At 40.6% G+C, this 14,684-nt stretch overlaps 1 protein-coding gene across 1 annotated transcript in view; it reads left to right on the top strand.

The window, feature by feature from the left end:
• Positions 1 to 14,684, top strand: part of SLC9A9 (solute carrier family 9 member A9) — a 464,704-nt gene that overhangs the window by 250,793 nt on the left and 199,227 nt on the right. The gene's annotated exons all lie outside the window — the stretch shown is intronic.

Genomic DNA, 14,684 nt, shown 5'->3' with positions numbered 1-14,684 from the left:
TAGAATGTGTCCAGTGCTAGAACAGATATGAGAGGTCTCAACCTTTTAAGTTGTGGTAATGCCTTAAAGCTGTCTATGTGTAGCATAATTATAAACCAGAGTTGATGGGATGAGAGAAGGAGGGTACTGTGTTTAGAAAAAGAGAGAGAGAGCCTAAAGGAACAACACTATAAAGTAAACTTGTCAAGAGATCAGCTGAAGTGTCAGGGAGTAGAAGCACATTTTCCACAAGCTGTGAAAAAAAGCTATTTCAAAGTACACTATGTTGTTCGTGTCTACATCTGAGTTACAAATTCTCCTGCCACTTTGACTAAGGTACAAGTAAACTTTTTTTTCTCCCCCCGCCCCCCTCCCCACCGGCCTGGAATGATAAGTAAAGAGCTTTTAAAAGGTAAATCACCTAAGAGCAAGATGTTTTCTCTGCTGATATTATGGCTGAAAGGAGGCCAAAGCAGTCATCTTGGTTTGAGATGCTGATAGTCCCTTAATGTGAGGATGTGATTCCTCTTGGAGGCATGATGTTGCAGGCCTGTTGCCTGATTTATGGGAAGTATAAAAGTTGCAAAGAGCATGTAGCCTTTTTGTATAGTACTTTGCTTTCTAGGCTAAGCTAAACATGAACCAGTACCAGGTAGATTTTAAGGAGAGTCTTCTGCCCTGACCAGGATGGCCCAGGCTAGCCCCATCTTATAAGTGCTCTGACGCTAAACAGGGTTGGACCTGATTAGTACTTGGAAAAGAGACTGCCAAGGAAGTAGGGTTGCCAAGTCCAATTCAAGAAATATCTGGGAACTTTGGGGGTGGAGCCAGGAGACATTGGGGGTGGAGCCAGGAGACTTTGGGGGTGGAGCCAGAAGCAAGGGTGTGACAAGCATAATTGAACTTCAAGGGAGTTCTGGCCATCACATTTAAAGGGATCGCACACCTTTTTAAATGCCTTCCTTCCATAGGAAACAAAGAAGGATAGGGGCACCTTCTTTTGGGGCTCATAGAATTGGACCCCCTGGTCCAATCTTTTTGAAACTTGGGGGTTATTTTAGGGAGAGGCACTGGATCCTGTGCTGCATATTTGGTGCCTTTGCCTCAAAAAACAGCTCCCCCCCATATACCCGCGGATCAATTCTCCATTATTTCCTATGGGAATAAGTCTCCATAGGGAATAATAGAGTTTCCTCCCCTCCCCCTGCTTTCTGATGACTCTGAAGTGGGGGAGGGCCTCTAAACTGGGAGATCCCCTACCCCCACCTGGGGATTGGCAACCCTTCATAAACAGGTTCCTATACAAAGACTCTGAAAACAATGCAAAACAAGCACTGAGACACACACCCTCTTTCTGGCTCTACAAAGACTTCTGTGCTTCTTTCTTTCTCTCTCTCTCTCGCTCTCTCTCTCTCTCACACACACACTTAACTATCTCTGGTGCCTCCACAACAAGGTCTGAAAAGTACAGGGGCTACAGCTGCTCTCTTTTACACACACTTACTTGCTCTGAAACGGAAGCAAAACAAATTGAGGGGCTGTGCTCTGACGATGTCTGGTGTTGCTGACCTTTCCCCATGAAGTACTTCCTACTCCAATTTAAAGGCACACACACACACATTTTAAAATCGGACCTGTTTGCCGGTCCTGCTGGAGATCTACAGGTACATGGTGGCTGTGGGGGGGAGGGGCTTCCCCCACCGACCAGCTGGCTGGGGTTGGGGGGAAGCCTGTAAAACTGGGGGATCCCCTGCTGGGACCTAGGGATTGGGAAGCCTACAAGGAAGTCCAGCATCGCTATGGAGAGACATGCAATGGCAAACCACCTCAGAATAGAGAGACAGACAATGGCAAACCACTCCAGTCTCCCTTCTCAAATTATACAGATGGATAAACTATCCAATAATGGAAACCAAATTATATGACCTAAATTTCTTCAGACTGAACAGTGTTTGAAATAATCATAAACTTTGCAAACAAATTGCAGCTGCAGTGCTATAACTGCACAACAGTTATTTTTTATGAATTTAATTTTAAGAAGTAGACATCTGGAAATATGCTAGATTAATTGTCAGAACAGATATGTCAAGAGATCTTCAGAAAGATCTGGATTTTGCAGAATGCTGTAGAAAAGTACAAGGGATATATATTTGCAGGGGTAGAATTCTAGCAGGAGCTCCTTTGCATATTAGGCCACACACCCCTGATATACCCAATCCTCCAAGAGCTTATAAAAAGAGCCTTGTAAGCTCTTGGAGGATTGGCTACATCAGGACGGTGTGGCCTAACATGCAAAGGAGCTCCTGCTATAATATTTGTAATGTTCGAAAAACAATCCACTGTAACTAAGAATAAAATTCTCAACAAGCCTTTATGTATCATGCAAAAAGTAGCTATCTTGTTGGTCTCTAAGGTGCTACTGTATTCAGACCTACTATGCAAACTAACATGGCTACCCTCTGAGACTATTCCCATTCACTTAGAAGTGATAATCCAGAAGTGATAAACCTTCCAGAGCCTACTTCAATGATCTCATCACTGCAGTACACCAGCACTCATATGTCATGTATCTGCTCAGACAGATGGACCTCGATTAAAGTACACTGTGCATAAGGAAAGTTACAGCAAAAAGTAAATCATGTTTATGACAGTATGATAGAAAATCTTCAACAGCTGTGCACAGTTGATGGCTCTGCAAGAGCGAAGCAGCATTACTGTAGGTCTCATTGCCCATGGTGAACACATTCATTATTTGTGTCCTGTTCCTGATCTTCTGAGATGCTTCACCAAAACCATATGGAACCACTCCATCCTAAAAACTTTCTATCAGGTATGTCTTGTGGTATGAAGCATATTTTTTCAAGATTTTTTTTTGATGGATTACAAGTTTTTTTAACTTTTAATCACTTTATTTATTTCTTGAAATGACAACAGCGTCTGAAGTATAATACAACAATAAAATAATATAGAAATAAATATATGAGAAGGTATCGCCATCTGTATCTCTTTTAAAAATTAATCACTGTAGTGTTTTGGACCTACAACTATTAGGTTTAGATATCCACTTTTTTTAAAAAAATGACACTTGCTGCTTCTCTGCACAAGAACAAAAAAAAGTTATACATTCAGGGCATAACCCAGGAACTCTGCATGAAAATGTTTCTTTTCCCTGTTCATACTGACACCAGAGCTTTGTTAGTCTGCATTGTCTTCATCCCTGAGAAGAAACATCACTTTGGATACTAGCTGTCTGAAGAAACATAATGTCATACACAAACTAGTTTCCAAATGGCTTCATAAATGATTTGACAATCTGTTTAAACATTCAAAAATGCCTTTAAAGATTAATAACATTCCTCGAATTATTAAGGTGATGGTTTACACTCTTCAGCGGGATGGCAGATGCCAGCAGTTGGCTGAAATCAGCTAAATGGATTTTCAAATCATGAGTCAAAATGGGGGAGCTGTCACATGACCTAATGGACCTTTATATTTCGGTAGATATCATAGTTGCCTCACTACTTCCTTTTGTCCGTTGTTAACCCTCCCCCATTTTAATTTTTTTAGAGTTCAGATTCAGAACAAATTAATGAAATTTGATAGTTAACATTAAAAAATTGACACCTGGGGTAAAAATAGTGTAAAATAGCACTTATCACAAATTCTGTAAAATCCCCAAAATGTATCAATATGTAGTGCAACAAAGAGGGAAATGAACAAAGATGGAATGAACAAAGGATGGAACTGAAAACACAGCAAATCCATATGAAAACTTCAGAAACATTTTAAATGATGCTTTCGCACATCCCTACTGAATACAGTAAAAATAGCTATTTTCACTGTCTCGACTCACACATCAAGGGTAGGATGCTGCAATAGCTGTGGCAAGGCAAAGTAAGGCTCATGCCACTGAAGCGAGTTAATGTATTGCAGCTGAAGAGCACTGTGCTACTTAATTGGGCTTCTATCATTACTTACGAATGTGATCTGAATGGATGCAGATATTTATATAACTGACCTGATTTTATTGAATTCTCTTTCATCCAGCATGAAGGGAGATGTATGAACCAGGGAGATGTATGAAGCATGATAGAAGAGGGAGACTTCCAGATCATGAAGAGAAGGCAAAATCTTATTCCTTTGAACAGCTAGATTTGAGTCCAGTAGCACCTTGGAGCTTCATCAGATACCTGATGAAGAGAGCTTTTTACTCTCAAAAGTTTATACCCTGAAAATCGTGTTGGTGCTACTGGACTCAGATTGAGCTGTTCTACTGCAGACTAACATGCCTACCCTCTGGAACTATACTCCTTCAAACAATCAAATACTTGGAATTGTTCCTGCACATGTTCGTTGAAGGCTGTGATCACACACACTAAAGAATGCACTTTCAATGTACTTTCCAGTGGATTTTACTGTGTGAACTGGCAAAATCTAGTTGGAAAGTGCATTGAAAGTCTATTGAAAGTGTATTATTCAGTGTGTGACTGCAGCTGTAGTGTGGCTTGCAAATGAGAATGTTGTGGTGGACTGTGATTGAAAGTCCAGCCTAAGTACAGTAATCTGGCCTCACTGATCTTCTGATCTCCTCCAACCCTGAAGCTTTATAGTTTTGCAACTTTACCAAAAACGCAGACTCTGGAACTGAGACCTCATCCCAGCTCATTTGGTGGCTACATATTAATTTGCCCCCTTCTCTACAAAGAATATGAAAAGCAATTTGTGTTTTAAATATTCAGTCCTTGCTGGCATTTTTGCCTGCCCAGTTTGAATGTAACATGAAAAAATATGGCCCTGAACATTCCACTATATACCCAGTACTGATTCAATGTGTCATAAGAAACACCCTCTTGACCTATTTTAAGTGGCATGGGCAGTGGAATGCATGGTGGAATTATCCAGTCATTACTGCATTACCCACCAGTTCAGTTCAAGCTGACAGCAATGTTAGTTTGCATTAAGCGTACATCCCTATCCATCCTCTGGTGATCTTGCAGAAGTAAAATCAGTAGTAACAGCAAAGCAAGGGGAGTTAGGGGAGTGAAATTTGATAGCAGAAGGATGTGTAGTCAATCAAGGATGAGGAAGCAAATGCTTATGCATAAAGAATTGCAGCCCCTCTAGGTCATGTGAAGAGGTGATGTGGAAACCAAGCTACATTTCAACTAATTAAAAAAGTTGTTGCATTGTTGAATTTATGGCAAGATCCCATTCCCATTCCAAACCTTCTATTGCAACATATAATTAACGTTCAACATATCTTGTTATTTATGAGCATTGCCTTCTCTCCAAAGATTTTGTGAAACAATGATGCTCAAACCAGCAGGGAATGGTTCCAAGCAACTAGTCCATCCCCATGTTTCCAGAAGGACACCTGCATTTTGTAAAGTGTGATTGAATGCACTCGAGTGATTTTTTTATATGCTACATAATGGCTTCCTGTATCAGAATATCAGTGAATAATGTGATAGTAGCATTCACTTCTGAGCACTGGCATCTTTCACATATCAAAGAGAGCATACAATAGTTTGTGACCATAAAGTGTAAAGATTGGCTTAGCAGATCACTGGGCCATGTTTTAATTATGAGCCGTTTGTCAATACTGAGTGCAATCGGTAAATCTCATCAACTGCAAATATGCAGTTCATTGCAATGGCAGTTGCTTTCGACACCAACTGCACACCATTGCTGCATTGCAGTGAATGGAGACTGTGCGGCATCAGTGCCTGCAGGATAGCATACCATGTTACTGTCAACATTTGTTCAGAATTGTTTATGAACAATGCTGCATTATGTATAATGGCTTAGCTGAACTCTGAAAGAAGGATTTGCATTGTTTGTATTTTGCGTGTAGAGAATTGTTGAAGTATTTTCTCCTGAGCGCATGTAGTTGACACAGAGAACCTTTCTCATTTCATCAAGTAATATTTTTAAACGAGAAAAGCGTGAACTGAAATCCTGTTAAGTGCTGCTTCAGAGGACCTTGCAAATTGGAAGCGTTTTCGATTAGACTTGAGATATTTGTTGCACTGTGACTTTTAAAAAAATTGTTTTAAAGGATTCAGCTGCATAACTTTTAAGAGACTTTGCGCTTCTCTGTAGCAAACACCTACTTGTTAAAATTAGAACCATGTTATAATATCTCACGTCTGTATCTCTAGTAGTCATGTGTCAAGATTCCAAGTGTGAGAACCAGAAACAATTATCTCTAGTAGAATAACTTGGAACACCAGAAACAGATTGTTTTCAGATTGATAAACCTTCACGAACTAATTTTTGTTTCTGCATCACCGCAATAATCCATCATCACTATATATATTCTTTTTACTTGCCAAGACAATGAAGTATTTTCTAAATGACAAATCAGAGACATTAAGCAGCCAAACACAATTCACCAAACCTTCAGTGATTTGCTGAGACTGACCATACTGCCAGGAACATTACTCTTATCATGTACATATTCATATACACTGCACACCTCAAGATCAGGGGTGTCAAACATGTGGCCCGGGGGCCAAATCTGGTCCCCAGAGGCCTCCAAGCAACTGGCTCTTGTCTGCTTCTTTCTCTCTCTCAATTGCTTCCTTCCGCATCTCAACTTGCTTTGCAAGGCTTGCTCAATTGCACAGGAGCTACAGAGCAAAACCTTGATTTTCTCCATTTGTTGGGAGAAATACAAAGAGAGCATCTTTAAGACCAAAAAGTGCTAATGTTTTAAGCATGTTTTATTTTAAGTTTGTTTATATATATATATATATATATATATATAAATATATATATATATATATATATATATATATCTTTAGTTGTGTTTGTCTGTGTCCTTTAAAAAGTTTTTATCTCTGCTACCTAATCTTAAATTGGTACACACATGGCCTGGCCTGACCCAACAAGGTTTCATATATGTCAGATCAGGCCCTAATAACAAATGAGTTCCACACCCCTGCCCTAGATGCATACTTCTGTACATTTTATACATATAATTTAACCCCCAGCTTTCTCTTCAAGAACATCCCCCATTCCATTTGGTGGCACTGGCAACTTCTTTTGTGGATTTGCTACTATTTTGAATGGCAAGTGGTAAGTGACTCCCAATTGTCCCATGTAGACTGCTAGCACATCTAAACGTCACTCCCCCCAACCCACTGCTCTCCTGTGCCTTTTGCGGTGCCAAAGAGTAGATTCACACAGCCAGATCATTGGATTTTTCAATCAGCAGCAACATGGGCTAGATGGTCTCAATATAAGGTGACTTCACATGTTCAGTATACTTAACGTGTGAAACCACCTCATACTGAGCCCAACTAGCCCATTGTGCATAGTCTACTCTAACTAGCAGTGGCTCACCTCTGGCTGAAGTCTTTATAGTCTGCATCCTACGATTCTTGTTTCGTTGTAATTGCCAGGGTCTGATGCAGAGATCTTCTGAATGCAAAGCAGGTGCTTTGCCAGAGAAATATTCCTCTTGTTTCAAAACAACACAAGCCCTACATTGTTTTGCGAGTCCAGTGTGAAGTTCCTCCCTAGGCAAACTAATTGACACCAGAACAAAGTTTGAGTCCAGTGGCACCTTTAAGACCAACAAAGTTTAATTTAATTGACAGCACAATCCTAAAGCCAGCCTGTAAGCTGCTTAGAATGATAAATAAGCCCTACACCAGTATAATACAGAGATGAAGCCCCACTGAAGTCTTGCTGTTGTAAATCCAGTGCTGGTGCAGCTGCCCCAGAATGGAGACTAGAAATAGATCACTCGAGGGGGGCATCTGAGGGAAGTCAGGGGTCTCATTGGCATCCTAAGCCTTCTCAGTCTATGTCCCAGGACTGGTATAATCAGATTCCAGCCAAATATATACAAACACAGCCACTGAACTGGAAAAAAATGCCCCCTTGCCTCCCAGTGCACTTACATAGCCACGTACAGCTTAGAATACCAACTAAGTCTTCTGAGTACTATCCAAGCATGAGACACGAGACTTTATATCTCAGATGATAGCTGCAGGTAGAGGGGTTGCTCCCTCTCTCATTCTATTGTGGCAGTGTGTGGGGGCAGGGTGACACAAGGGAGGAATGCCACCTTCAACAAGCAGTGGTTGTCTTTTTCCAAATATAGCTGAGGTAGGGAAGTTATAAGCATGCTCCTCTGTGTTTGGTGGGTATTGATGGGAACACTGTGGTATCCAATGCAGTTATGCTCTGAGTTCCTTGGATTTGGGGTCTTTTTAGAATTGTATTTTTTTCTGTGAAAAGGGCATAGGATACTGATAAGGTACAATGGCAGTGTGCCATCATGAGCAGCAGGCACTCAGAGTTTAGGATTGAGCTGTAAATTATTTCAAAGACACCCCACTATTTGCCAGGATTCTATTGTAGACATCTTCCCTGTCTGCTAATCCAATGACTTTGGGGGAAGTGAAAGCCAGATTTTGTGTGCGTGAGAGAGAGAGAGAGAGAGAGAGAGAAGCAAGGACTGACATAAAACACAGCATTTTTACCCAGTTCAACAGTCTGTACTTCTGAACACTAGAAAAGAGCTCTGGTCTAAATAGCAACAGGTGATATAAATAACATTATTTTTTCTGAACTCAAACATCATTGCATAGAATATATATTCAAATTGTAATGAGTGACTCACAACTCAAAACATGGCAATCAAGGAGAATTGTAATTGAATATGCTTCAAAATTAATATTACAGAATAGAGGTTTTCCTCAAAGCAAATTGAAAGTTATAAATTGTGTTTGGTCTCCTTGGAATTGATTGCTATGGGTTAGTACCATGGTAGGGAAACTCAGAAAATCAACAATGTGCAAAAGCTGGGGGGGGGGGGGTGAAATTGATTTTTTCCCCCCCTTTTGCTTTTAAAATATCCACAGCAACCCATTCCATTAATCCTAATATCGGTGCAAAAATAAAATACATAAATATATTACTTTTCAGTGACTTTGGGGACAATTGGTTTGCATTGAAGACATTATTTCTTTCCACTGAGTACAGGGAGAGCAATTAAGTCTTAAAGCATTAAAAGTTTCTCTGTCAGCTATATGGAACAACAATACCAACAATGACTACAATTTACTCCTTTAGCTGGAAGCTATTTTTCTTAGTTCCCAGGTCCTTACATTCTCTGGGCACATATGAATTACATTGGTTTTGCTTGTGAAGCAGTGCTAGTTCTCAAACTTTATATATAGCAGTGCAGTTTCTGTCAGCACATAGTCTCAGTGTGCTTGTGTCATTCATGCTGAGGGAGACCACTGATGTGAATGAGACCGCTTTCAAGAAGTACTTGGCAAGCTGAACTTTCATGCCACCTATTTGCCATTCTCAGATGACATCCTTTAAAGTTGAGACAGCCTGTTCTTCTACCTTGGAGGCACCATATTGGTCAGGAGCTGCAATTCCACCACCCCTCCCCACGGCAGAGGTTACACATCAGGAATTCCTTCTCTGCCTTGAAGTCTTTACTCAAGTGTGACAAAAGGAGGCAACTTTCAAAGTTTTTCTACTTGGTTCCAAGGAGAATTAATGCTTCTCTCTTAAAAGAATTGATCAGTGTCTTCTCTCTGGGAATCTGAACTATGTGATCCTTTGAGTCTCTTTATATCTCACAGGTACAGCAAACTCCTCTCTGTATTAAGATAATGCATGAGACTTATATACCCCACCACTGATGCTGGCTGTCTTTACAGCATATGAGCTGTCTCATAAAGAAACATGAGGCCCTCAGTGGGTTAATATTTCCTCCTCTCCTTTTCCAAGTCTCAGCTGCTCTCAGCATACTGTACTTCTTGAGGCATGTTCTGTCCTCATTAGGCCATTTCTTAACATTTACTTTTTTTTTCTTTTGGTTAATTTACAAGGGCATATTTTTCTACATACATCGGGGCTGCAGCTCAGTGGTAGACCATCTGCTTCGCATACAGAAGGTCCCAGGTACAATCCTTGGTATCTCCAGTTAAAAGATCTGGCAGTATGTCATGTAAAAGACCTTTGGCTCAGACCCTGGAAAGCTGCTGCCAGTCTGAGTAGACAATACTTACTTTGATAGACCAAGGGTCTGATTTGATATAAGGCAGTTTCATGTATTTATATAAGTTCTCCCAGGTTTGTAAAGACTTCTTTCTTATTCATGCATAGTCTGTGTTTGCTACTTCCACCAACCATGCATAGACCAGTCAATTTGCAATTAACTCCTTTTCATAAGTTACATCTAGTACATGTACAGTATGCATACAGTATGTACACTAGATTTTTCTTTATATATAGTATTGGGTAATTTTCATGCTGCATTCAACACACGTACCACTGGATGTGTGATTTAAACACCAGATTTGTCCAGGTACTCGTCCCAGATTTCATTTGTAAAGTGAATGAGCACTGGTTCTTTTTTTACACATACATGTATCGAAGAAGAAGAGGAGGAGAAGGAAGAGATTGGATTTATACCCTGCCTTTTACTACCCAAAGGAGTCTCAGAGCAGCTTACATTTTCCTTTCCTTTCCCTTCCCCTCCCCTCCCCTCCCCACAAGAGACACCCTGTAAGATAGGTGGGGCTGAGAGAGTTCTCCCATAACTGCTCTTGAGCAGAACAGCTCTAAGAGAACTTGTGGCTGACCCAAGATCACATCAATAGGTGCATGTTGGCAGTGGGGAACCAAAGCTGGTTCTTCCAGATAAGAGTCTGTGCACTTCACTACTACACCAAACTGGTTCTCAACCTGCAGGATGTACATCTGTTCACTATAATATGTGAACAGAGCTATAGAGTGATACAATTATGTAATATTCCATATACATGGAACGGCATAACAATAAAAGAATAGTTTTGTTTTCATTTTGGTTTTTGCAACATCGTGTTTCCCCATTGCACTTCCAGGAATCTGAAAAACACTGCCAGCCAATATATGGCATGCTGCATGTCCTAAATAAGCTCAGACTTTAAAATTGTCACCCCATACAAAGTAAAAATAAACCAGAAGCTTATCTGCTTATATGCATGATTCCACCATTCTAAGCAGCTTAACCTAAGAATGAAGAACATAACACCACTGCGCTGTCGGCATTCATTATTCCTGACATATTTTACCCAAAGCGTCAAAGATTTCAGGCTCTGGCTCCAAAGTGGAACCTGCTTTGTCTTGTGATTTTGTAACTCTAATTGAAATACAGAAAATGAGTCAAAGTGATTAACATGTAATAAAAGAGTTTAAAATGCTAGCAAAACCTGGTGTAGCTTGAGTCACTTGCAATTCAATGTAAAAGTCAGGCAAGAGAACTGCCATTGTCATTGATATCCTTGACTTCATCAAAGCCTCTTCATAACTATGTTCTAATTAAAGAGTATGAGTTTTAATCCCATCACTTACCAGTGACTATACAGGATTCTTTGAAGCGACCCTCACACTTCTAACAGTGCAATCGTAAACACAGTTATGTTCTTCTAAGCCCATTGACTTCAATGGACTTAAAAAAGTATATAACTTTGTTTCTTACTGTATGGTAAATTTATTTTTTTAAACTAGTAAAATCAATATCATACACAAAGTATCCTATGCTGTTCTGGAAGATTCAGTTGATTTTCCTTGGATGTTATTCTGAATTGTGTCAATAGGGTTGCCAATCCCCAGGTGGGGGCAGGGGATCCCCCGGTTTGGAGGCCCTCCCCCCGCTACAGGGTCGTCAGAAAGTGGGGGGAGGGGGGGAAATGTCTGCTGGGAACTCTGTTATTCCTTATGGAGATTTATTCCCATAGAAAATCATGGAGAATTCATCTGCGAGTATCTGGGCCTCTGGGGGGGGCTGTGTTTTAGGGTAGAGGCACCAAATTTTCAGTATAGCATCTAGTGCCTCTCCCCAAAATACCCCCCAAGTTTCAAAAAGATTGGACCAGGGGGTGCAATTCTATGAGCCCCAAAAGAAGGTGCCCCTATCCTTTATTTCCTAGGGAAGGAAGGCATTGAAAAGGTGTGCCGTCCCTTTAAATGTGAGGGCCAGAACTCCCTTTGGAGTTCAGTTATGCTTGTCACAGCCTTGATCTTGGCTCTACCCCTAATGTCTCCTGGCTCCACCCCCAAAGTCCCCAGATATTTCTTAAACTGGACTTGGCAACCCTATGTGTCACTGTACAGAGCCACTCACACATATTCAGTGCTCTGTGAGAATTACTTTCCTATGGAGCAGTAACAAAACCTGCAATGTGAGTGAATTCCACTATCAGGCACATGATTCCTTCCCACCTCAGGTTGCCAACTTGCAGGTGGGAGCTGGAGTTCCTTCAGAATTACAGCCGATCACCTGACTACAGAGAACAGTCCCCCTGAAGAAATTGGCAGCTTCAGAAGGCAGATTCTATGGCTTCACATACTTGCTGAGCTTCCTCCCATTTCCAAACTCTGCTCACTACAGGGTCCACCCACAAATCTCGAGAAATTTTACAACTTGGAGCTGGCAACCCTATTCATACCCAGCTCTTCTCCCCGGTAGGGACTCAGGGTGGCCTAAATTATTTCTCCTCTCCTCCCTTGTATTGTCACAATGACCCTTAGTCTTCATCACCATCACACTACATAAACCGTATTTGTTCATGTTTGTTATCCTTGCTTCTTCTATTTTTAATAATTAGGTTTTTTTTAAAAATAACACCTAGAAAATGTTTTTTGTACATTTATCTTTAACATTGCAACTGAGCAGTCCCAGCTTCAGCTCATCTCTGTGCTGTCAAAACTGAGCAGAAAATGCAGAAATGAACTTCCTTGTTGTGAAACTTGGTCTAACTATTTGGGGTGAAAATATTTGTTCAGTGATCCAGCAGAGCACATGAACAATTTATATGCTCTGTATATTTGATGGATCTACCACTGTGGGCAAGACTTCTCTTGCAACAAGGTGTTGCATTCATACTATTCATTTCTTTCAATCATTGTTTGAAATAACGTTTTTCACAGCTCTGGCTTTTCCCTTTGTCATCCTTCAGCGATAAAAATACATAAGCCCCATTGAAGATGTAAAGAGAAATGTCTCCATAGCAACCCTTCTAATACTGTGATTTATGAATGTTCATAGGCTGACTTCACAGAAAATGCAGAGCCGGTTGAGTGCAGGCTCATTCAGCTGCTGAAGTCCCTCTCACTGGCTCTGGCACACACAGACAACTTTAGGAGATAACTGAAGTTTTTTAACAGGTATTTGTTGCTGGAGCCTGCAACTTTGCCACCCTAGCACCTCAAGGAAAGATTGCCACTCACCTTTTAAAACCAGATTTGTTTCTCAGGGGAAGAAAATGTTTCTTGAAACAATAAGATTATTGCCAATACTAGGGGTGGGGGAGTTGGAATAACATCTGAAATGAATTCGATGAGGGGATAAGAATATGGTTAGATATTGGGGGTGGGGATTTACATTAAGAGTTAATAACATAAGAGAAGCCATGTTGGATCAGGCCAATGGCCCATCCAGTCCAACACTCTGTCTCACATAGTGGCCAAAAAAAACATCAGGAGGTCCACCAGTGGGGTTAGAAGACCTCCCACTGTGCCCCTCCTCAAGCACCAAGAATACAGAGCATTACTGCCCCAGATGGACTTCTGCTCCATTTGCTTATCCATCTGTTCAATAATTGAATCAGCTGCCTAGGGAAGTAGTGAGCTCCCCCTCACTGGTGGTCTTTAAGCAGAAGCTGGACAAACACTTATCAGGGATGCTCTCCTGTATTGAGCAGGAGGTTGAACTAGATGGCTTGTATGGCCCCTTCCAGCTCTGTGATTCTATCCTTCTAAGGTGGTGGTATTCCATAGTTCTTGATTATTGTTCCTAACAATTTTGTTTTAAATCATCCCATTCACTATATTCTATCTCCATTCTAATAACAACAGTGCAGATATATATTCCAGACATGACTGGTTACTTATTCTTACCTTAAATTTGATGCAAGGAACCTGATAAATATGATCTGTATAAGTTGGCTTTAGGGCTTTTAATGCCATTCTTAATAATAATTGTTTTCTTCTTTTGCATTTAATATGTAAATATATGAATGTTAGGAGCATGAATACTTTGTTAGTTAATCTCAGAGAAGCTTTCAGTGCTACTGAAACTGATAGACTTCAGGAAAAACTTGCAAATACCAAATTAGATGGCCAAATAATAATTTTTAAAAAGCCCACAAATACCAAGTTCTGTGACACGCTGACACCATTTTGAGAGGGGCTATTAACTAATGGTGTTTTTGTGAGTAAAAAACCCCTCTTTTCTTCTCAACTAAGAGTAAATTTTTTCCTCTTAGCTGCGATAGTATATTGTCTGCCAATAAACTAATATGTTTTTAGCTATGACAGTAAATTATCTGCCAAAGAATCGATATGTACTCAGGTTAGAAAGTGTAGGTGGTTATCTGTACTGAGAAACCTCTCAGCAAATATTAATTACGACAAATCTAGAGTTGTTACCTGTAGGCATCAGTGAATTACACTTATGTGGTACCTTAAGTCAAATAAGGTGGCCATTCTCATCCTCCTGGCCATCAGGCCTCCAGTATTTCAGATTCATTACTGACAGCTCTGAATATCAAAAGGTAAAGGCAGTTCCCTGTGCAAACACCAGGCGTTTCTGACTCTGGGGTGACATTGCTTTCACAATGTTTTCACAGCAGACTTTTTACAGGGTGGTTTGCCATTGCCTTCCCCAGTCATCTACACTTTCCCCC

The sequence above is a fragment of the Heteronotia binoei genome, chromosome 6 (assembly GCF_032191835.1).
Source record: "Heteronotia binoei isolate CCM8104 ecotype False Entrance Well chromosome 6, APGP_CSIRO_Hbin_v1, whole genome shotgun sequence".
NCBI lineage: Eukaryota > Metazoa > Chordata > Lepidosauria > Squamata > Gekkonidae > Heteronotia > Heteronotia binoei.
The sequence above is the reverse complement of the archived record's forward strand: the minus strand, read 5'-3'. Positions and strand labels throughout refer to the sequence as shown.